The sequence below is a fragment of the Panulirus ornatus genome, chromosome 1, assembly GCF_036320965.1.
Source record: "Panulirus ornatus isolate Po-2019 chromosome 1, ASM3632096v1, whole genome shotgun sequence".
Classification (NCBI taxonomy): Eukaryota; Metazoa; Arthropoda; class Malacostraca; order Decapoda; family Palinuridae; genus Panulirus; species Panulirus ornatus.
The window spans coordinates 2883110-2910085 of record NC_092224.1 but is presented as its reverse complement, the minus strand read 5'-3'; positions in this window follow the sequence as shown (position 1 = coordinate 2910085).

Below are 26976 nucleotides of genomic sequence, written 5' to 3'. Positions count from 1 at the left end.
CTAACCTTCCTGTACTCAAGATGTTAACCTTCCTGTACTCAAGACGCTAACCTTCCTGTACTCAAGATGCTAACCTTCCTGTACTCAAGACGCTAAACTTCTTATCACCAAACTTGATTTAATCCCGACCTCTACACAACACAGCATCCTGCTGAACTCGTCACCTTCTCTGTCGACTCGTATGTGACGCAAATCATTCTTCACTAGATCGAGTAGTCGGCACGTGAGGGTATGAAGAGGAGCACATCCCCCAACACAGCCACTCGGAAGCCATTTACTTCCATTTACTTCTTCCCTTCCTTCACTCCTTTCTTGATTCTTTCATGATTCAACATCCTGCTACGCCTACTTGGACGCTACTTACTGCCCTCCTCCCGGACCCCAATCCTTCGTTCTTTCATTCATTCATGAATGAACGAACACCAAGTTGGATGTATGTATGTCATTAAATCTCTCACGGGGCGATGGGCTCCACTCCTGTGAGAGACACGGGACCTGACGAGGGACGACAGGTCGTCTCTCCCTGTGCACTTCAAGTGACCTGATGAGAATTGTAGGTCGTCCCCCTGACTAAGATTAAACCTAGTGATCTCATAAAAAGTATAAGTCGTCTTTCCCAGTATGTAAACGAACGACTTGATGGACACTACGAGACAACTTTTCCAACCGTCAAAAGTGGTCCATCAGCATAACTACTGATAGGGTAACATTTTGGCCATGATCATAACGACCCTTTGAGCACGACGATATTGTTCACTTGGTCCTTAAAGTGGCCCTTAAAGGACTAGGTCAAAGGCAAGGCCATCATACCCACTGGTCGCACCGCAGGGCTTAAGGGTCGTACCATTATGCTGAAGGGTTAATTCTTATCGGTAACACCCACCATGTGAAGATAAAGATAAGGAGACACATTGAATTCAGACATTTCCAGGTGCACTTCATTGCTACTTTGTCCGTGCTAAGAGTATGATATTTCTACTTTGTTCGTGTTAGGAGTATTATGTTGCTTTGTCCATGTTAGAAATTTGCTACTTTGTCTGAGTTAAGAGTATAAAACTACTACTTAGTCTGTGGTTGGAGTACAGTATTGGTACTTTGTCTGTATTTGTGGTTCAAAATGATACTGATAATAATGTGGTGTAGAATGATATTGATAATAATGTGTTGTAGAATGATACTGATAATAAAGTGGTGTAGAATGATACTGATAATAATGTGGTGTAGAATGATACTGATAATAATGTGGTGTAGAATGATGTTGCTAATAATATATAAATTCTTCATCATCGTCCTGCTCATGAGAGCTTGAGTGAGATTATGCACTACTACGGACTTCTTATATCACATTTTCAGTGTCTGATTCATCACGCTGTTACATTCTGGTATATACACAATAGGAGGGATCGCACCTCAGGTAACAGTGAAGCTTGAAGTCATGGTAAGGGCCCTGTTTTACTAGAGCCAAGTCTCTGACGACACCTCAGCAAGGGGTGGGTGGGGAGGCAGCAAGGACTGCAAGTTGTAACTGGGAGAAAGTCTTTATTGGTCAGCTTACCAAGCTGAAGGTTAGACGCCTCTACACGCACGGCCTTCTCCCTATCACCGGTGTATCCCAGAACCTTCCTCTGTATGGCAGCCTTCCTCCATCGCAAGCATATCCTTCAGCTACACTTTACCACTGCTACATTCCCAGCCTGTCTTTATTCACACCACCATCGTCTCTCTCTCTCTCTCTCTCTCTCTCTCTCTCTCTCTCTCTCTCTCTCTCTCTCTCTCTCTCTCTCTCTCTCTCTCTCTCTCTCTCTCTCTCTCTCTCTCTCTCTCTCTCTCTCTCTCTCTCTTCCTACACCACCGTACAAGAAAAGTCTGTAGAAGGTATAGAGGAGAAGCGTGTGGAAGGCATGGGGAACAGTCTGTAGAAAGAAAGATGAAAAGCCTGTAGAAGGCATGGTGGATCAGCCTGTATGTGGCACCAGGGAAGACAAGTATGTATGATTCCCGGTTAAGGACTGGAGTGGCCCTGGTGTGCCGTGTGCCACATCTTAAGATCTTTGTGTTGGAGCAAGATTTACAGTCTACATACTGTCCACCACTGGAATAACCAGGACACTGTGCCACCTACTGCCAACACAGCCATGACACTCTAACACGTACGTAAACACTAAAGATGGCGGCTCTTCCTGTGAGACGTGCATCTTGCGTGTCCTGAACTTGTGACACATAGTAAGGCAACAAATGTTACATATGTGATACATATAATGGTAACACATCTGTTATTCTCGTTTTTTTTTTTTTTTTTCCCAAAAGAAGGAACAGAGGGGGCCAGGTGAGGATATTCCAAAAAAGGCCCAGTCCTCTGTTCTTAACGCTACCTCGCTAACGCGGGAAATGGCGAATAGTGTAAAAGAAAGATCTGTTATTCAGGTCATGTTAATAACAAGCTGAAGTCAGACATGACAGCTGCCTCAAACAACCACTGAAATCAGTCAACACCAGCGCAACAATGATACAATGCCACCCTCCATTTTTACAACCGTGACACAGTGACACCCCACTGGCACTGTCTCCCAGTTATCATATGTGTTCACCAGTCGTACCACATAGACTGTTGCTCTCAACAGACCCAGAAAACGGCATTGCGTGTACAGGAGGAGGTATACTTCTTGAAGGACAGAATCCAGAGTGCACATGATCGCTACGTTACGGTGAGCATTCTGACAGTGGTGGCAGCGGTGGGATCCTATGAGTGGTCAAGTTCCTTACAAGTGTCAGGACAAGAACCACGTAACAAGTAAGTGCAGTTGTTCTGGTGTCTTGAATACTCCCTGGGCAACAACCGGCAGCCATGCTCCTTCTCCCTCTGATCAACTCAGCAGTGATGGCTCGTACAACAGTTGTGGTGACGTCATCCGTGCGTGGAATATGACTGAGCCAGGGAGGTCCTCTAGTTACCCCTTCTAGGGCCTCCACATATACGAGCTCTCTGCTCAAACAAGAAAGGCATCCACTTTTCCTCATATGTTAGTCTCCCTCCTGGCCCCACTGGCGACGTCTCGCTGGTAACAACGTGCTGGTGACACCATCCAAGTGGCGTAGCTGTTTTTCCTGTGTTGGCAGCATTGCTAGACTAATCCCAACTAGTCGTTTCCTGGTTACTGCTCGCCTTGTTAACAAGCTCTGAGTTCTGCTACACCCCTCCCACCCACTACCCCCACCACCACCACCCGGGCGTCTCTCACACATCAGTACCTGTGAGATATTTGGAGCACAGCAGCCCCCACAACCCTACACCATGCTGACCAACTGTGGCCAACGTCTCAACCAGGAACATCATCATGCTGTCATTGTAACCTCACCCTCTGCCGTCTTAATCACCTGATCATCGTCATCATCATGAAACAACGAATAGAGGGTCAGCCTTTGCAGCAGGTCATCCTCCGCAGCGGGTCAGCCTCTGCAGCGGGTCAGCTTCTGCAGCGGGTCAGCTTCTGCAGCGGGTCAGCCTCTGCAGCGGGTCAGCTTCTGCAGCGGGTCAGCCTCTGCAGCAGGTCAGCTTCTGCACTGTTATCCTTTTCCTCTACTGCTTTTGTGGGAACCGCATTTTCAGAAGCGTTGAAGCCATGTCACCTCGCTTGCACCTTGGGTCTGTAAGGTCTGTGTATCTGTGTAACACTAACCTCAGATCCAGACGTGGAACTGTCTGTCAGTCACTTGCTCACTTCTACTCACGTGAATCATTCTGTCTACGTAGTTTCCAATTAGAGATAAAGTGTACCTATCATTTTTATGTTTGCTAAGACAGGACAGGTAACTAAGGCCCAAATCAAGATCATCTTTAGCGAGGTAGAGTTAAGTTAAGTTAAGTTAAGTTCCCTTAAAGGGAAAATCCTCACTTGGCACCCTTTTCTGTTCATTCTTTTGGAAAGTTAAAACTGGAGGGAAGGATTTCCAGACCCCAGCTCCCTCCCCTTTTAGTCGCCTTCTACACAGGGAATACGTGGGAAGTATTCTTTCTCCCCTACTTCAGGGATAATATATATATATATATATATATATATATATATATATATATATATATATATATATATATATATATATATATATATATATATATATATATATATATATTAGAGCAAGGTTATTAGGTACAGTAGGGTTGAGGGTCAAGTCAATTGGGAGGTGAGTTTGAATGGAGAAAAACTGGAGGAAGTGAAGTGTTTTAGATATCTGGGAGTGGATCTGGCAGCGGATGGAAACATGGAAGCGGAAGTGGATCATAGGGTGGGGGAGGGGGCGAAAATTCTGGGAGCCTTGAAGAATGTGTGGAAGTCGAGAACATTATCTCGGAAAGCAAAAATGGGTATGTTTGAAGGAATAGTGGTTCCAACAATGTTGTATGGTTGCGAGGCGTGGACTATGGATAGAGTTGTGCGCAGGAGGATGGATGTGCTGGAAATGAGATGTTTGAGGACAATGTGTGGTGTGAGGTGGTTTGATCGAGTAAGTAACGTAAGGGTAAGAGAGATGTGTGGAAATAAAAAGAGCGTGGTTGAGAGAGCAGAAGAGGGTGTTTTGAAATGGTTTGGGCACATGGAGAGAATGAGTGAGGAAAGATTGACCAAGTGGATATATGTGTCGGAGGTGGAGGGAACGAGGAGAAGAGGGAGACCAAATTGGAGGTGGAAAGATGGAGTGAAAAAGATTTTGTGTGATCGGGGCCTGAACATGCAGGAGAGTGAAAGGAGGGCAAGGAATAGAGTGAATTGGAGCGATGTGGTATACCGGGGTTGACGTGCTGTCAGTGGATTGAATCAAGGCATGTGAAGCGTCTGGGGTAAACCATGGAAAGCTATATAGGTATGTATATTTGCGTGTGTGGACGTATGTATATACATGTGTATGGGGGTGGGTTGGGCCATTTCTTTCGTCTGTTTCCTTGCGCTACCTCGCAAACGCGGGAGACAGCGACAAAGTAAAAAAAAAAAAAAAAAAAATATATATATATATATATATATATATATATATATATATATATATATATATATATATACATAAGCCCTAGCCTAAGCCAGGTACCCACTTCATTGCCGAACCCCTAAGGTAAAGGAACAGCTGGGATGACTGTGGACTGGCTGCCACAACTAAGGTTCGAAGCTAAACGTTCGATTGTGGGCGGCTCGTGAATGCGTCACAGTCAGGAACGTTAACGCTGCACGACGCACGTCCATGACGTTTGTCCCTTTCCACTCCCGTGATATTTTGCCTTTCCTCAGCAACATCTTGAACAGTATATCTGGTGGTATATCAAGATTATCTTCACACATCCTGAACACTTATAGTGAAATGTCATCAGGACCACAAGCCTTGTTGGGGTTAAGACCCTTTAGTATTGTATAGTCCTTTTTAGATATCTCATTACTTTCCAGTACCTCCTACCCATTCCACCTCAGTGGTGTTGTGGCTGTAGTGTCTTCCACTATCGTGTCTTCCACTTTTGAACTTGTCATTCAGCTCCTCGCGCATCTTTATGTCATCTTCTACAACTCTTTCTTAGTGTGTGTGTGTGTGTGTGTGTGTGTGTGTGTGTGTGTGTGTGTGTGTGTGTGTGTGTGTGTGTGTGTGTGGGTCTCTATGGACCGTGGTGGTGGCCTATAGATTCCTGTAGGCCTACATGCCCCGTCGTAGCCTACCCAGGGAATAGTGAAGGGTTTCCTATCTGCAGGGAATACAATGTCTTCCACACCGAAGCTCCTTTAGGGTCGAAAACTCTCACTCTCTGCCCAGGAGGAGGGACCAACCGTGCCAGCGGGGTCAAGCAGATGCCCAGGATGTGCCCCCTACCATAGACTTTCCAACTTCAGCCTCGTCTTATTTATGAAGGTATCAAGAATTTTTTTTCATCTTTTATGGATTCCCGTCCGGCGGTGGGCTTGTAATTAACTGTAACATAATTGGGATTTATAAAGGACCGCTGGCGAAGGCCTGCCTGGCGCAAATGGCCGATAGGTATACCATTTTCTGGTACCCTTGGCCTTTCTTGGGTTTACGGAAGGGGCAAATTAACTGGGAATGGGCAGTGAGAACAACCCCTCGTGCAGTCCGACATGGGAAGGAATAAGAGTCATGTAAGCCTTTGTTATCTTGACGTTAACGTTTATCGTAGATCATCGACACCTGTGGTGCTGAAACGTATGGGATGTCATATACGCTTGGAATGCTGAACAATACATGTGCTGTCAAAGAACTGTGGTTTTGATCATCACTGATGCTAAACCATATGTGCTGTCGTACACTCTTGATACCAAACCATATGTGACCTCACAAACACCCTTGATGTTGAACCATACGAGTTCTCGCAGATACCCTTATTGCTGGACCATATGTCTTGTCAGACATCCTTGATGCTGAACCATATGTGCTGCCAGACACCATTGATGCTGCATCATACGTGCTGTCTGACACCCTTAATGCTGTAGTAGACAGTCTTTCAGTCACATGACCACCCCAGTCCATGGTAGACTCATCAATTATCGTCTTTTTATCTCATCTGATTTCGAACTTTCTTCTGAATTCAAAATATCATATTTTGAAAAATATATTCATACTAGTAAATATATTATTTGACATACTAACAGTGTTAAGGCATGTCATGCCGCTAAGAAATAAACTCCTTGAGCATGACCGTATAACCTTTCAGTATGATGGTATAGCCTCTAAACATGACGATATAACCTTTGCGTATGATGGCATAACCCCACGGCACGACAGTATAACCCTTGAGTGCGACGGTATAACCCTTGAGTATGATGGTATAACCCCGCGGCATGACAGTATAACCCTTGAGCACGACGGTATAACCCTTGAGTATGATGGTACAACCCATAATCATGACGGTATAACACTTGAGCATGACGGTCTACCCCTTGAATATGACCTTATAACCCTTGAACACAACGATATAACCCTTGAACACGACGGTATAACCCTTGACCATGACAGTATAACCTTTGAGCACGACGGTAAGACCTTTGGGCACTACGGCACGACCCTTGGTATGACGAACCATGCCACTGACCTGACCCTTTAAGGGAGCAGGTCAAAAGCTAGGCCATCACACCCGAGGATCGTGCCGTCTTACTTGATGGGTTTCAAATAAGAGGAAGTTTGTATAGACTGAATATCAAGGTCTTTGAACTCCCTTACGAGGAGAAACTCATCGTATGGAATATTCTCTTATAATCACCTGTGCGTCTACACACAGATCACAGAAGAAAGTAAAACGAATTGCATTATATATATATATATATATATATATATATATATATATATATATATATATATATATATATATATATATATATATATATATATATATATATATATATATATATATATATATATATTTCAAAACACCCTCTTCTGCTCTCTCAACCACGCTCTTTTTATTTCCACACATCTCTCTTACCCTTACGTTACTTACTCGATCAAACCACCTCACACCACATATTGTCCTCAAACATCTCATTTCCAGCACATCCATCCTCCTGCGCACAACTCTATCCATAGCCCACGCCTCGCAACCATACAACATTGTTGGAACTACTATTCCTTCAAACATACCCATTTTTGCTTTCCGGGATAATGTTCTCGACTTCCACACATTTTTCAAGGCTCCCAAAATTTTCGCCCCCTCCCCCACCCTATGATCCACTTCCGCTTCCATGGTTCCATCCGCTGACAGATCCACTCCCAGATATCTAAAACACTTCACTTCCTCCAGTTTTTCACCATTCAAACTCACCTCCCAATTGACTTGACCCTCAACCCTACTGTACCTAATAACCTTGCTCTTATTCACATTTACTCTTAACTTTCTTCTTCCACACACTTTACCAAACTCCGTCACCAGCTTCTGCAGTTTCTCACATGAATCCGCCACCAGCGCTGTATCATCAGCGAACAACAACTGACTCACTTCCCAAGCTCTCTCATCCCCAACAGACTTCATACTTGCCCCTCTTTCCAAAACTCTTGCATTTACCTCCCTAACAACCCCATCCATAAACAAATTAAACAACCATGGAGACATCACACACCCCTGCCGCAAACCTACATTCACTGAGAACCAATCACTTTCCTCTCTTCCTACACGTACACATGCCTTACATCCTCGATAAAAACTTTTCACTGCTTCTAACAACTTGCCTCCCACACCATATATTCTTAATACCTTCCACAGAGCATCTCTATCAACTCTATCATATGCCTTCTCCAGATCCATAAATGCTACATACAAATCCATTTGCTTTTCTAAGTATTTCTCACATACATTCTTCAAAGCAAACACCTGATCCACACATCCTCTACCACTTCTGAAACCACACTGCTCTTCCCCAATCTGATGTTCTGTACATGCCTTCACCCTCTCAATCAATACCCTCCCATATAATTTACCAGGAATACTCAACAAACTTATACCTCTGTAATTTGAGCACTCACTCTTATCCCCTTTGCCTTTGTACAATGGCACTATGCACGCATTCCGCCAATCCTCAGGCACCTCACCATGAGTCATACATACATTAAATAACCTTACCAACCAGTCAACAATACAGTCACCCCCTTTTTTAATAAATTCCACTGCAATACCATCCAAACCTGCTGCCTTGCCGGCTTTCATCTTCCGCAAAGCTTTTACTACCTCTTCTCTGTTTACCAAATCATTTTCCCTAACCCTCTCACTTTGCACACCACCTCGACCCAAACACCCTATATCTGCCACTCTGTCATCAGACACATTCAACAAACCTTCAAAATACTCATTCCATCTCCTCACATCACCACTACTTGTTATCACCTCCCCATTTACGCCCTTCACTGAAGTTCCCATTTGCTCCCTTGTCTTACGCACCCTATTTACCTCCTTCCAGAACATCTTTTTATTCTCCCTAAAATTTAATGATAGTCTCTCACCCCAACTCTCATTTGCCCTTTTTTTCACCTCTTGCACCTTTCTCTTGACCTCCTGTCTCTTTCTTTTATACTTCTCCCACTCAATTGCATTTTTTCCCTGCAAAAATCGTCCAAATGCCTCTCTCTTCTCTTTCACTAATACTCTTACTTCTTCATCCCACCACTCACTACCCTTTCTAAACAGCCCACCTCCCACTCTTCTCATGCCACAAGCATCTTTTGCGCAATCCATCACTGATTCCCTAAATACATCCCATTCCTCCCCCACTCCCCTTACTTCCATTGTTCTCACCTTTTTCCATTCTGTACACAGTCTCTCCTGATACTTCCTCACACAGGTCTCCTTCCCAAGCTCACTCACTCTCACCACCTTCTTCACCCCAACACTCACTCTTCTTTTCTGAAAACCCATACTAATCTTCACCTTAGCCTCCACAAGATAATGATCAGACATCCCTCCAGTTGCACCTCTCAGCACATTGACATCCAAAAGTCTCTCTTTCGCACGCCTGTCCATTAACACGTAATCCAATAACGCTCTCTGGCCATCTCTCCTACTTACATAAGTATACTTATGTATATCTCGCTTTTTAAACCAGGTATTCCCAATCATCAGTCCTTTTTCAGCACATAAATCTACAAGCTCTTCACCATTTCCATTTACAACACTGAACACCCCATGCATACCAATTATTCCCTCAACTGCCACATTACTCACCTTTGCATTCAAATCACCCATCACTATAACCCGGTCTCGCGCATCAAAACCGCTAACACACTCATTTAGCACATGGAGAGAATGAGTGAGGAAAGATTGACCAAGAGGATATATGTGTCGGAGGTGGAGGGAACGAGGAGAAGAGGGAGACCAAATTGGAGGTGGAAAGATGGAGTGAAAAAGATTTTGTGTGATCGGGGCCTGAACATGCAGGAGGGTGAAAGGAGGGCAAGGAATAGAGTGAAGTGGAGCGATGTGGTATACAGGGGTTGACGTGCTGTCAGTGGATTGAATCAAGGCATGTGAAGCGTCCGGGGTAAACCATGGAAAGCTGTGTAGGTATGTATATTTGCGTGTGTGGACGTGTGTATGTACATGTGTATGGGGGGGGGTTGGGCCATTTCTTTCGTCTGTTTCCTTGCGCTACCTCGCAAACGCGGGAGACAGCGACAAAGTAAAAAAAAAAAAAAAAAAAAAAAAAAAAAATATATATATATATATATATATATGTATATATATAAATATATATATATTAGTGTAAGCTTGGAGCAGGATTTCTCTGATGGACATAGAATTGAATACGACAGCATATCTGGAGATATTAATTTTCTTTCTTATGTTCCCTAATTTTCTCAGTATCATGCTACCATTAGGTGGGTGCTCAAACAACAGTTGTCCAAAGTTGTCCATTTCATTTCGACCAAGCTTTCACCTTCACAGAGGCATCATCAGGAATCTACTTAAAAGAGAAAAGATTGCGTCACAAAACTTGTATATGATATGTAAAACACAAACAAAACAGACAAGAAACACACTCAGAAAAAACACAGTACATAGCACATAAAAGTAAAGAAAAACTCGGAAAACGAAACAAATTAACAATATCATGAAGGGTAGTATGAGTTACAATCCAAGTGCAATATATGGAAACAGAAATATAGAAAAACTTATATTTGAGGAAAGACAGAACAGTATCAAATGAGGTAGGAATATGAAAAGTTCATCACTAAATATATCAAGTTTGGCCATGCGAGACCGTTATCATCCAGATGTGGAAGTGAGGTCAGGTTGGGCTCGTCTGATTCTCTCTGACCTTCGTCACCCAGGACCGGGTGGGTCAGTGCCGCGTTCTACCTGTTCATACGCCCTTATGGCGGACTGGATAGCTTCTGGGGGGGTCATTGACGTGTCCCAGTGACATGAACCATCAAAGAGCTGCATGGCGGTGATCATGTTTGTCTGGATGTTGATGACAGGTGCATTTTCTCTCTGATCACTGCAACTAGTAATGATTTTGGTGTTATTCATTATAATCTTCCTCGTTAGTTTCGTTCCATGCTTTTGTTCATGTTGTTGTTTGAATCCACCTTCTTGTACGTGAAACGAGAGGCGGCGGTTAAGGTTGCAGGATGTATGAGCAATGTAGTTATGTGGAGGAGCTGACAGTCCCCAATATTGCATCGATACTCATATACCACGTCGGTACGGTTCAAACTTCCAGAGCGACCTACCATATTGGTGTTCATTACAAGCAAACAAGTTTTCGGATTGTTGTACTATATTATCAGATTGATATCCTTGTCTTCATCAATCGCTTTGCAGTTTCTGGCCACAATATTTCGCACGACCGTCTCTTCCTTTCGATATGTTGTCGTAAATGGGTTCCTGTAGTAAACTTTAATGCTGTCACATTGCCTCTCTAGTATGTTGTTCACAACGGCATCAAATTCAATATCTGAATATTCATTATTTATCAACATTTTCCGACACGTCGAAGTTCTTGGTGTAGAACTCACGTATGCACGAATGTAATTTTGAGTACATTCACTTATTCCATTCATATATTTACGCTGGTTGGTGGGCGTTCTGTAAACGTCGGTGACGAAATATCCTCTTGTGGCACTCACCATTACATCCAAGGAAGGAATCTTATCATTATCATTCAACTCTACTGTAAATTTTAAGCCTGAAGTTTCTTGGAGTCGTGCACGGAGGTTTTCCAGTGAGTTTCAGTTTTCAACGCAGATAAAAATGTCGTCTGTATATCTGTAGTAAATCTGGGGTGTCATGTCCTCAGGTTGCAGTGGGGGGGAGACCCCATGGCTATTCCATCCACCTACCGGTAAAGTTTGCTTTACGGACACCTGAAAGGTGATTCCATGGTGCAGGCACGTAACATTTCTGTTGACATATTTCTGGTCATCTTCAGGAAGGTAAGACATGGTGTTGGTAAACATAATCCAGGATTATGTCTATTGTCCATTCCACTGGTACATTTGTGAAGAGGGACTCCACATCCAGGGAAGCTATGAAACCATGTGGTTCTTCATTTCTAAGGATGTCAATAAACTCTTCAGTCGATCGTCGGGAGTAAGATGTAGGGATGTCTGGTGAGATCAACTGGTTTAGCTTCTTCTCTAACCTGTAGGTAGGTGAGGGGATCGGGGAAATGATCGGCCTGAAAGGATTTCCCAGCTTGGACGTTTTAACGTTTCCGTAGAGCTATCCTGGTTCGGAATCACCCTTTAGGAAATCGAATTTGATGTCATCCTTTACAACATCTGTAGCCGTAATTAATGAATTCAGGCGCTTTTGGAGTTTATATTTGGGGTTTCTTGAAATCTGTTGAAATTTAGTAGGATCCTGCGATATGATCTCACATTTCTCTTAACTAATCATTTCGGTCAGGGATGACATATCTGACTTGTCTGCACATCTGACAACGATCCTCTCATTATCACACACTTGTTTCGCCGCTTCCGTACACTCAGTGTAAGTAGTCCTTTCGAAGAGCGATGCCTACCTTTGGTCCTCTCATCCTGTAACCGTTCCTACAAGTCGGGGTTCACTATAATTTTCCCGTCTCTTTCCAATTCACACAAGTCATCATACAGGATGGAAAGCTACGCCTTCTTGTTAGCCTGTTCATATTTTGGGGCTCGGTGACAACTGATTCTAGATTACCTGGTACGATACCCTCCGTCAACTCCCTCATCTCTCGTATGTGTATGGGATAAAGTCATGGAAAAGGGACGTGATTGCTGCCCGTGTCATCAACAGGTACGACATTGCTTGGGAGATTGGCGGGGTGGCGACGAGAATGGATGAAGGCAGCAAATATGGATGTGCACATGTGTATATATGTATATGTCTGTGTATGTGTGCGTATGTATACGTTGAAAAGTATATGTATGTATATGTGCGTGTTTGGGCGTTTATGTATATACTTGTGTATCTGGGTGGGTTGGGCCATTCCTCGTCTGTTTCCTTGCGCTACCTCGCTAACGAGGGAGACGGCAGTTAAGTATAATATATATATATATATATATATATATATATATATATATATATATATATATATATATATATATATATATATATTTGAAATATATGAAATGGTTTGGTTACATGGAGAGAATGAGCGAGAAAAGATTGACCAAGAGAGTATATGTGTCAGAGGTGGAGGGAACGAGGAGAAGTGGGAGACCAAATTGGAGGTGGAAAGATGGAGTGAAAAAGATTTTGAGTGATCGGGGCCTGAACATGCAGGAGGGTGAAAGGCGTGCAAGGAATAGAGTGAATTGGAACGATGTGGTATACCGGGGTCGACGTGCTGTCAATGGATTGAACCAGGGAGTGTGAAGCGTCTGGAGTAAACCATGGAAAGTTCTGTGGGGCTTGGATGTGGAAAGTGAGCTGTGGTTTCAGTGCATTATACACGACAGCTAGAGACTGAGTGTGAACGAATGTGGCCTTTGTTGTCTTTCCCTAGCGCTACCTCGCGCACTTGCGGGGGAAGGGGATTGTTATTTCATGTGTGGCGGGGTGGCCATGGGAATGAATAAAGGCAGACAGTATGAATTATGTAATATGTATATATGTATATGTCTGTGTGTGTATATATATGTATACGATGAGATGTGCACTTATGTATATTTGCGTGTGTGGACGTGTACGTATATACATGTGTATGCGGGTGGGTTGGGCCATTCTTTCGTCTGTTTCCTTGCGCTACCTCGCTAACGCGGGAGACAGCGACGAAGCAAAATAAATAAAATATATAAGTATAGATATATCATTCGAAGTCTCTCGCTGTGGCGAAGTAGCGCCAGGAACAGACGAAACGGCTGCATTCACTCACATCCATTCTTTGACTGTTTTGTATAATACAGTGCACCGAAACCAGAGCCTACCCGCAGCGGTCAAGCCCCACAGACCAATTCCACGGTTTCTGTTAACCGTTTCATATGCCTTGCTTTAGCACATTGCTTCCCTTATAGACATGGTTCCAATATTTTTAAAGCCTCCTTTAATCCATCATTCCATCATTCTCCTCCCTCTTACTCCCTCCACTATCACCACGTAAATCCTCTACCAGTCTTTCTTCACTCATCCTCTCCATATGACCACACGATTTTAGTTTACCCTGCTCTGTTCTTTCAGTCACACCGCACATATATTATCACTTCTCGTTTTTACACTGCCACCCATTATACGATCACCTCACACCACGTATCATCCTGAGGCATTTCATTTCCAACGCCTTCATCCTCTTCAGTTTTTCTCTATCTGCAGCCATCAGGGATACTGTGTCTTTAAACTTACCCCTATTTGCTTTAACGTAGAATAATCTTTCCTTCTACACACCCCTCAGAGTCGAAAATCTTTATCATCTCACTCTATGTCTTACTTTAGCTCCCATGGTTCTATCCACTGCAGTGTCCACAACTGGGCGCCAAAAGCGCACCACTTCCACCTAACTCACCTGCAAATTCACACTCCTTCCATTCTGCATGTGTAGTCACCTTCTGTAATTACTTATTTGAACTGAACGACAAAGGAATTTTACCCTCGTGGAGCCCTATCTCTTGGACATTCTATACTATCATAAAACTGTTTAATCTTCTGCATGTTGTGCTTTGAGAATATGTAGAAGTACGTCCTCATTCAGTATTTATTCACAACTTTTATGCAACAGAATTACTTCTGTACATCTTTTTTAACGATTTTTTTGTTTGACTTCATGTTATGTTGTCTGGTTGTTCTATCCCTATATCACTTTCCTTGTAACTAACTGCCTTAATTCCGTTACCTCATTGTTGTACTCCTCTGGACCTTCCTTATTAGTTCACTGAGTTTCAGTGCAGTGAACAAACTTACGAAGACCATTTTAGTTTCCGCCTTACGTAGGATGATGTCAACAGCTTGCTGAAAACTTCCTTCTCCTTACACATGAATGTTACTCTAATTTTTTGCCAACAGACAGTTGGTCGACGTAACTATTCTCTTGATGTGTGACTCTGCAGATTAGTTATGGTCGATGTTAACTCCAAGTTCTCTGACACAAAAATTCACACAGGTTACTTCCTGCCGGATAATATTCATATCTAGGCCTTTCCGTGTCCCTTCTTCGTGTGAGTGTCTGTGTGTTTGTATGTGTGTGTGTGTGTGTGTGTGTGTGTGTGTGTGTGTGTGTGTGTGTGTGTGTGTGTGTGTGTGTGTGTGTGTGTGTGTGTGTGTGTGTGTGTGTGTGTGTGTGTGTGTGTATGTGTGTGTGTGTTTGTATGTGTGTGTGTGTGTGTGTGTGTGTGTGTGTGTGTGTGTGTGTGTGTGTGTGTGTGTGTGTTTGTATGTGTGTGTGTGTGTGTGTGTGTGTGTGTGTGTGTGTGTGTGTGTGTGTGTGTGTGTGTGTGTGTGTGTTTGTATGTGTGTGTGTGTGTGTGTGTGTGTGTGTGTGTGTGTGTGTGTGTGTGTGTGTGTGTGTGTGTGTGTAACTACTTATCTATGTATACTGTCTGCATCAACCATGCCCTTAGTAAGTCTTTTCCATTTATCTACCACTCTTATACTATGAAAGTATTGAATCACAACTTGTTTAACGAGTTTCTTGCTTAATTTCATGTTTTGTCTTCTGGTTGCTCTATCCCTACATCCCTCGAAGAGCTGTTCATTAAGTCATAGCTTTGTTTTGCAAACTTAAAAACTGTGATCAGGTCACCCCTCACTCTTTTCTTTTCCAAGGTGGACAGATATAAAACCTCCAACCTTTCCCTGTAAGTCAGCTTTCTTAATCCTAGTATTATTTTTGTTGCCTTCCTGTGGAACCTTTCTATTAAGTTTTTGTGTTTCTTCAGGCGGGTGACTAGATATGAAAATTGTATTCTAGTTTTGGCCTTATGTAGGATATGGACGGCTTGCTAGATATTTCCTAATCCGTTTACTTGAAGGATCTGCCACATCACACAGTTTGTCTCCTCAACTATTCTCTTAATGTGGAACTCTGGTGTCGCGGACGATGTCGACTCCCGAGGCTTTCTCACACAGAGATGGTGCACGTGTGTGTGTGTGTGTGTGTGTGTGTGTGTGTGTGTGTGTGTGTGTGTGCTGGGCGAGGTGCAGGGGCCTAGCTAGGCCTACTCCCCGCTATTACCACCTCCACCAGTCACCATCAAGGACAACCTTGGCCCTCTAAGTTAAAGGTTCACTGACTCTCCCCGCCATTTCCAAGTCTTGCTTGTTGCAGTTACGTATTTCACAAAAGAAGAAAAAGCATAAACGCCATGCAGTCATGCTCACCAGGCCTATCAGAGGAAGATTATAGAAAAAAGGGAGAAAATAGATTGGTTGGGCCTCGTCTACACCTGCCGTTGTCCAATAGGCCTAGCCAGCCTCTTTGCCGTTGCCCCAAGGTTTAGCCCACCGCTTTGCTGTTGCCCTCTCAGGCCTATACCTGCGCCCCGGCCGCGGTAGGCCGAGCTTGCATTCAAATGAACCTCCTCCCGCTATGTGGGAGCTTTTTCGAATTCAAAAGGTTTTCTTCAGTGAGAGTGAGCAGGTTCCACTGTAGGGGGAGGGAGGGAGAGACAGACGACCTTCCTTTGGTCTCGCCACCGTGAGAACTATGGACGCCCTCATGCTTGTGGAGGCACTGGTAATTGATGAAGGACAATGGTACGGTGCTTGAGCACGACGGTACGGTCCTTCAACACGATAGTATGATCTTGAGTACAATGGTGAGGCCCTTGAGCACGATGGTATGGCGCTTAAGCTCGGTGTCAATGTCCTAGGGCACGATGGTATGATCCTAGAGCATAGCAGTATGTTCCTGAGCACGATTGTATATCTTTGAGGACAAAAGTGCGACATGTATGAGTACGACGATAGGACTCCTAGGTATAACGACCTGGCTTTTGACTTTTGATCTGACCCTTAAAGGTCGCACTCTTGTGTCGAGGAGCTTTCTTACCATTAGTTATAAGTGCAGAAGTACAGTGAATACAGGAGCAGGAACACAGTGAATGTTGGTGAACTGCTTCTTCAGTAGCTCTTGTGTGTGTGTGTGTGTGTGTGTGTGTGTGAGTGTGTGTGTGTGTGTGTGTGTGTGTGTGTGTGTGTGTGTGTGTGTGTGTGTGTGTGTGTACATCATACTCCCTAAACATCCACATCAGAGGGTATCCAGGAACCTGTTCACTAAGGGAGTTCTGATAATGTACGTTACCCCCAAGAATTTTCACGTCCTTTAAGCTGACAAAGTATAAAAGGAAAAAATTCTTCACTAACGCTGATTATATATATATATATATATATATATATATATATATATATATATATATATATATATATATATATATATATATACCATGTATGTGGTGTTAAGGAGTGCCCGGGGAGCAAGCGTGGGTAGGCCTAGCTCACACCGGCAGCCAAGGACTGTAGGCCTATTGGGCAACAACACAAATAATAAGGCTGTTGACCAGGGGATCCGAGCAGCAGCCTGGCCTGGGCAATGCCTCGGTGTGGCCCACGCCCGCCACACAACCTAACTCTGTTGTCGCGGTCGCTTTCGTTACTTCCCCAAGATATATATATATATATATATATATATATATATATATATATATATATATATATATATATATATATATATATATATATATATATATATATTTGCGTGTGTGTGTGTGTGTGTGTGTGTGTGGACTTAGATCCACACAGATGCAAATGATACCAGAGTATCCCTTCATTACATTATCTTTCTCTTATGTTATCAGATGTAGCCATACCTAACTTAGGTTGTACGTATCCTATGGTCACCACCAGAGAACGTTTTCAAGACAAGAGGGTAATGATCGTAATATATTAATAAGTTTATATGATTACATCATCGATATATATTTATAACTCTCCAGAAGTACATACCTTGGCCTTCTACAACACAACCAAGTGGCTCTCCAACACTACAAAAATCTAACTCCTCAGTACTACATTAGCCTGTCCTTCCAACAATTCATTAGTTTAGTCTCTCCAACACTATCTCCCTCCAACAATATAAATATCTAAGCCCTCCAACACCGCATTTGACCCTTAATGAACCTCTGCCTTCTCCTGTACAGCCAGCATCTACCTCTCCACCATTACATACGTACATCTGCTCATTCCCACATGTATGAGTCACGTCTAAGACCAGGTCACCATAGCCAAGGGTCGTCACATGGTACTCACTCAGGGTTGGTACCGTACCGTCATGACGTATTCATGAGGTTAAGACACAAAACACATTATGAATCTTCAATATAGTCTTCCAATAAGCAGAGCAACACGCTTGCCTTACTCTCCTTCAGTATGGCTGTGGTTGTTGGGTGGGCGGGTGGGCCTGACGTGCTGAGGCGAGTTAGCAGGCAGCCTCCGTGCACCCGGGGGAGGCTGGGCGGGCGCGGCACGACGGGCGTGGAGGGAGGGAAGGAGGGAGGGCGCGGTGGTGTCACTGGCACCGTGGACTCTCTGACCCAACTGCACTCCTTTCCCTTCTCCTCCGAGACACGTGGACCTTGTGACCACACAATGGAATGTTTCTTACAGGCCTGACCTCTTTAACAGCCTGAGTGTGTGTGTGTGTGTGTGTGTGTGTATATATATTTTGTGTGTGCTTATATATATATATATATATATATATATATATATATATATATATATATATATATATATATATATATATATATATATATATATATATATATATATATATATTTTTTTTTTTTTTTTTTATACTTTGTCGCTGTCTCCCGCGTTTGCGAGGTAGCGCAAGGAAACAGACGAAAGAAATGGCCCAACCCCCATACACACGTACATACACACGTCCACACACGCAAATATACATACCTACACAGCTTTCCATGGTTTACCCCAGACGCTTCACATGCCTTGATTCAATCCACTGACAGCACGTCAACCCCTGTATACCACATCGCTCCAATTCACTCTATTCCTTGCCCTCCTTTCACCCTCCTGCATGTTCAGGCCCCGATCACACAAAATCTTTTTCACTCCATCTTTCCACCTCCAATTTGGTCTCCCTCTTCTCCTCGTTCCCTCCACCTCCGACACATATATCCTCTTGGTCAATCTTTCCTCACTCATTCTCTCCATGTGCCCAAACCATTTCAAAACACCCTCTTCTGCTCTCTCAACCACGCTCTTTTTATTTCCACACATCTCTCTTACCCTTACGTTACTTACGCGATCAAACCACCTCACACCACACATTGTCCTCAAACATCTCATTTCCAGCACATCCATCCTCCTGCGCACAACTCTATCCATAGCCCACGCCTCGCAACCATACAACATTGTTGGAACCACTATTCCTTCAAACATACCCATTTTTGCTTTCCGAGATAATGTTCTCGACTTCCACACATTTTTCAAGGCTCCCAAAATTTTCGCCCCCTCCCCCACCCTATGATCCACTTCCGCTTCCATGGTTCCATCCGCTGACAGATCCACTCCCAGATATCTAAAACACTTCACTTCCTCCAGTTTTTCTCCATTCAAACTGACTCCCCAATTGACTTGACCCTCAACCCTACTGTACCTAATAGCCTTGCTCTTATTAACATTTACTCTTAACTTTCTTCTTTCACACACTTTACCAAACTCAGTTACTAGCTTCTGCAGTTTCTCAAATGAATCAGCCACCAGCGCTGTATCATCAGCGAACAACAACTGACTCACTTCCCAAGCTCTCTCATCCCCAACAGACTGCATACTTGCCCCTCTTTCCAAAACTCTTGCATTCACCTCCCTAACAACCCCATCCATAAACAAATTAAACAACCATGGAGACATCACACACCCCTGCCGCAAACCTACATTCACTGAGAACCAATCACTTTCCTCTCTTCCTGCACGTACACATGCCTTACATCCTCGATAAAAACTTTTCACTGCTTCTAACAACTTGCCTCCCACACCATATATTCTTAATACCTTTCACAGAGCATCTCTATCAACTCTATCATATGCCTTCTCCAGATCCATAAATGCTACATAAAAATCCATTTGCTTTTCTAAGTATTTCTCACATACATTCTTCAAAGCAAACACCTGATCCACACATCCTCTCTCTCTCTCTCTCTCTCTCTCTCTCTCTCTCTCTATATATATATATATATATATATATATATATATATATATATATATATATGATACTTTGTCGCTGTCTCCCGCGTTAGCGAAGAAGCGCAAGGAAACAGACGAAAGAAATGGCCCAACCCACTCACATACACTTGTATATACATATACCTCCACACACGCACATATACATACCTATACATCTCAACGTATACATATATATACACACTCAGATATATACATATATACACATGTACATAATTCATACTGTCTGCCTTTATTCATTCCCGTCGTCACCCTGCCACACATGAAATGACAGCCCCCTCTCCCCGCATGGGCGCGAGGTAGCGCTAGGAAAAAACAACAAAGGCCATATTCGTTCACACTCAGTCTCTAGCTGTCATGTATAATACACCGAAACCACAGCTCCCTTTCCACATCCAGGCCCCACAAAACTTTCCATGGTTTACCCCAGACGCTTCTCATGCCCTGGTTCAATCCATTGACAGCACGTCGACCCCGTTATACCACATCGTTCCAATTCACTCTATTCCTTGTACGCCTTTCACCCTCCTGCATGTTCAGGCCCCGATGGCTCAAAATCTTTTTCACTCCATCTTCCCACCTTCAATTTGGTCTCCCACTATATACACACACACACACACACACACACACACACACACATATATATATATATATATATATATATATATATATATATATATATATATATTTTTTTTTTTTTTTTTTTTTTTTTTACCTCGTCGCTGTCTCCCGCGTTTGCGAGGTAGCGCAAGGAAACAGACGAAAGAAATGGCCCAACCCCCCCATACACATGTACATACACACGTCCACACACGCAAATATACATACCTACACAGCTTTCCATGGTTTACCCCGGACGCTTCACATGCCTTGATTCAATCCACTGACAGCACGTCAACCCCTGTATACCACATCGCTCCAATTCACTCTATTCCTTGCCCTCCTTTCACCCTCCTGCATGTTCAGGCCCCGATCACACAAAATCCTTTTCACTCCATCTTTCCACCTCCAATTTGGTCTCCCTCTTCTCCTCGTTCCCTCCACCTCCGACACATATATCCTCTTGGTCAATCTTTCCTCACTCATTCTCTCCATGTGCCCAAACCATTTCAAAACACCCTCTTCTGCTCTCTCAACCACGCTCTTTTTATTTCCACACATCTCTCTTACCCTTACGTTACTTACTCGATCAAACCACCTCACACCACACATTGTCCTCAAACATCTCATTTCCAGCGCATCCATCCTCCTGCGCACAACTCAATCCATAGCCCACGCCTCGCAACCATACAACATTGTTGGAACCACTATTCCTTCAAACATACCCATTTTTGCTTTCCGGGATATATTTATTTATCTATTTATATTTCTTTTTTCTCATATATTCGCCATTGCTCGCGTTAGCGAGGTAGCGTTAAGAACAGAAGACTGAGCCTCAGAGGGAATACCTTCACTTGGCCCCCTTCTCTGTTCCTTCTTTTGGAAAATTGAAAACGAGAGGGGAGGATTTCCAGCCCCGCGCTCCCTCCCCATTTAGTCGCCTTCTACGACACGCAGGGAATACGTGGGAAGTATTCTTCCTCCCCTATCCCTAGGGATATATATATATATATATATATATATATATATATATATATATATATATATATATATATATATATATATATATATATATATATACAATCAGTAGCAGGAAATTGATGGACCCCTTTGTAGTGAGGAAGCTTCCGCTACAATGCATACGCTTCGTTCATTAATGATACAACCTCGGTAAAGGTGACTTTTCAATGGCGCTGTAATCTCATACAGGCGGGGTTTGGTCACACACACACACATACACATTATATATATATATATATATATATATATATATATATATATATATATATATATATATATATATATATATATATATATATATATATATATATATAACGTTATAAAGTATCGCTGGGGATAACCTACACATCACACGGTGAGGTTTACATCCATACATTGAAAAGCGTCCCAGCTTCCCCCTGCCTGGCACACAGTAACTCACTTTATTCATGGTGTTCGCTGGGGCAGACCCTGGGCAGTTGGCGCTATTGAAGGTGCAGCTCAACCCCCTCAGGCTCGTGCTGGGGCATAGGAGGGAAGGGAAAGAGTTGGAGGGAAGGGTGCATGGATGGTCGGCGACCAGTGGACGACTAAGTCTCCGACACCGTAATATGTATAGACGGGTATATTCCTGTGTATAATGCACGCACAGTGTACACGGACGGTGGTAACGGAGCAACGGGATATATCTGCAGGCACTCAAAAAAAAATACAAAGAAAAAATGGAGAAAGAAAGAAAGAAAGGGAAAAGAAAGGAGAGGAATATATAAAAAAAAAATGTGGGGTCCCCTAGATTACAGGGAGTGAGGTCCGTGCGACCCCAGTGACAATGGCGTCGCTAAGAAGGTAAGCACATGCATTCACTGGAGCTGCAAGGCCCGGCAATGGTCAGGTAGGCCTTCCTGGGGGAGGGTTCAGGCCCAGCACGGCACGGACACAGAGGTGGGGGGAGGAGGGGGCTCTCTTACATTCATGGTGGGGAAGAAGGGAAAGCTGGTCTGTGGAATAAAAAACAATCCCACGAACTTCTCATTGCATTCGTAAATCATTTATTGAATGGCTATAAGAAACAAATTATTCAAATGGTTGAAACTGTATGGAATGAATAACTCATATGTAAGTATCGTGTAATTTTCGGACGAGGCAAATGGAAATTTGATGAGGGGTCTCCACTTAACCCTTCCCTACTCCCCCCTCCCAACCCTTCCGTTGGCAACCAGGGGGCGAGAGGGTCGGCGGCGGGCAACACGCCACGGCCGTAATCATATGCACCTTCACATGCCTAAGCGCCGTTGATAATGCAAGCTCAGGGCTCCTGGGAACCTCTCGTCGGCTGGATGGAAGAGGTAAAAAGCTTGCCTCAACAACTGACTGCCGGAGAAGAAAGAGGAGGGGGGAGAGAGAGAGGCGGGGAGCTGAGGCCTGTGAGTGCAGCAGCTCCGGCCGGACACACACAATACTCCAGTCATGTTAGCAGTTGAGCCTCAGGGGCCCCGCACGTTCTTGCATTATCCCGGCGACACAGGGTAACGGCCATCCACCGTCCCATCTCACGAGCACTGCACTCGCTCACCCAGCAATAATAGGCCCAGTAAGCACCCGCATTGCCACGGCACATGCTGGGAAAAATAGGATATCATTCAACCTGGGAAGACGAGATTGTTGTACTGTATGAGGGAGTTTAGACGGGCACGAGAGGGGTTGTGTTGTGTGGGCATGGGAGGCTTGGGGCACGTTCCCGCATTATACCCGATCTGGGTTCGGAACAACTCGTAACGGATGAAGCCTTAATGAAAATGCAGAGGCACACGGATCCCAGATGAAGATCAGGGAATATGAAAAGCCATTTTCATGGCAGGGTGGGCCCGCGCGGCTGGTTGGCTGGCTGCTGGATATTCCCCCCAGGCGTCAATGTCTGGCTGGTTAAATAGGCTACTACTGGAGCAGTAGCGCGCCCCTGGCCTCCTCCTCTTCCTCCAGCAGCCCTGACCACCACTGATATGACAGGATTAATTCCGCGAACACGAAGGTATGAGCCTTGAGTACGACTCTGCTACGCTTAGGTGTAATGGTCTATCCATTTCCCTAACCCTTGAGGGTCAGGTCAAAGGCCGAAAGGGTTAAGAAACTAGCTGTCCGCTGGTAACACACGTAAACAGCAGATACACCATCGGCAAAAGAATTAAACTTGCTCTACCGTCTAATAAGAAACTTGTCAACATCATCCTAAATATTATTTACAACTGCTTCACTTGCCGTTATAGAGTACAACTTTAGTGAGTATATAATAGGAGGATAATGCCATTTGTGTATACTTCGTCCGTCAGTATTATATTCGTATACTACTAAACAACTACAGAGTTATTTCCCGAAATAATGTTGAGAAAAAGCAAAGTATCCATCAAAAGTATCACCAGCTTACTGTAACATTGACACAGTAAAGACATGTTCACATTGTGGAACTAACGACAGACGTGTGCAGGCTCCCTGCCCCCCTCCCTCCCTCCCCCGGGCTGCTGCTGCCGGCGCGCCATTGCTCCGTCCGGCCGCCCCCTTCCTCAACCAACCGCCATTGGGGATGCAAATGCTGCAGCTGCACCGACGCGCAACAAAAAGTGCAACGAGAACCTCGCTCTAACAGCCGTGGCACAAAGGGACCGCAGCGGGCGATACCGCCAGCCAATCATCGCCCGTCCCAAGCAACCAACACCTTTCCTCCCGGCCAATCATCCCGCAGCAACGCAACCAACTCCGCTGGCTCGTTGATGATGAAGATGCTTCCATGGTTCACAAGGGGCGATAGCAGGAGGAGGAGGAGGAGGAGGAAGAAGATAGGGTGAGGCTGAACCTGAAGGGAGGCGGTGTCTAGTTACACTTTTACTTGGTGTGACGAGGTTACTGTAGCAGAGCCGTCGCTGTAGTGTAGCCGTAACTGAACTGACCACCGGTGTTCGGAGACAATAGTCCCGGCCTCACACCTCATACCTTGCCTGTTGATGTATTTACCACATCAGTAGTGATCATATATATATATATATATATATATATAAATATATATATATATATATATATATATATATATTTATATATATATATATATATATATATATATATATATATATATATATATATATATATATATATATATATATATATATTTATATATATATATATATATATATATATATATATATATATATATATATATTTATATATATATATATATATATATATATATATATATATATATATGTATGTATATTTGCGTGTGTGGACGTATGTATATACATGTGTATGGGGGGGGGGGTTTGGGCCATTTCTTTCGTCTGTTTCCTTGCGCTACCTCGCAAACGCGGGAGACAGGACAAAGTATAATAAAAAAAAATAATATATATATATATATATATATATATATATATATATATATATATACATATATATATATATATATTACCGTAATTATCTTTTTCTTCAAAAGTTCTCCCAGTACTGGGCCAAGATTATGATAATACCATGAAAACGCTCAGGATCACTGTGAGGTCCTTCATCTTGCTCGACCCCATCAGTCAAGGCACCAGACTCACCGGCGTCAGCCACGCAGCCTCCCAGCATCGCCGTTGTAAAAGACGAGGAATTTCGGAACAGTGGGTCCCAAAGCTGCCCCCCCCCCCCCTCACTCCTGTCTACCTACCGCAAGGAAACGGAAATAATAATGGTAAAAAAAAAACTTGAGCAGAGGAACTGAAAAAAAACCCTCTAAACTGGAAGGCTGGTACAAACGGTCAATCAGCCGGCCTTCAAAAAGCCCGCTGCAATCCGTTGGCCAATCCCCGCGAGAGAATAACGTCAGGGCTGCAAGACCCACTCAAAAAAGCGCGGGAAACACAAAGGAAGAGGCCGCTGGCGGGGAGGGTCAGAGGACGGGGCGGGTAAGCATATGCAACCCCCGGCCAGCCAATCACCGCCCACCGCCTGGCATATGCACAGGCGACTCACCAATCACACGCCATGATGCAGCCACTGATGGATAGGTGAGGGGGGCACAAGAAATGATGACGGATGAAAGGAGGCATCACCAGCCATTCAAGACGTATTGTTAAGGTTTTACCAACATCTTTGAGGAGCCTTCAACCCCGTGCAGCCGCGGTCTCACCGGTCGAAGCCCAGCGGCATTTCCAGGGGGCAAGTTTCATTGGTGAAATAGACTGGTAAAAAGTTGTGTGTGTGTGTGTGTGTGTGTGTGTGTGTGTAATGGGGAGGGAGGGGGGGGGAAAGAAGTGTAGGGGAGGGGGATGAGCTCTGAACAAGGTGGCTCGGGTGTATAATTCCAAGGCTAGACCACACAGGCTGACCCGCCCATCAAACAGACAACGGAAATTGTATTCAAGTGTTTGTTTTGAATCTTTTATGGCATACGCACTCGATCCCGGGAGGGGGCAGGGGGGGGAGGGGGACATTTGAATTTTTTCTCCAGATGGAGCAGTTGTTGGTGTGTCCTCAACCCCCTCCCCCAGCCCCTCTTACAGCCACATTCAATATTCAGAACACATTTCCTGGATGGCCGTTTTTATTCAACAACTTAATAGAGTCCAGACAAAGTCATTATTCTCGACCACGCCCGTGTCAACACACTCGTTCAAAAAATCTCATTAAAACATACGGGATTTTGAGACAAGCCACACGCTCTCGTAATTCTCTGGCTGCATATTTTTATCTCCAGGTCTGTGTTTCTGCAAACATCACAAGATGGCTGGGCTACAGGTAATTTCCTGTCCCATGAATATTTCATTCGTCCATTTCATATGATATATAGTTGAACGACCTCGTTATACCGATCTTCTCATAACTGTTCCCCGGTTGTGTTTTCGTTTTCCGTTAGAATATTAATGTTGAGTATACTTGCTGATCAACCTCTACACCCTGGAGTACTGTGTATACTTGCTGATCAACCTCTACACCCTGGAGTACTGTGTATACTTGCTGATCAACCTCTACACCCTGGAGTACTGTGTATACTTGCTGGTCAACCTCTACACCCTGGAGTAGTGTATAACAATATATTCAACATAAGGGCAGAGGTTTCTCAATATTCCTTTTTACGAGCTTACTACAATTTCTTTTTTCCCCACATGACGGGGTAAGCAAATCGTCCAAATCTTTTCTCTCGTTAAACATCACATGATGACATCATATCTCTAATTTCATGACACATATCGTCTAATGATTGAACG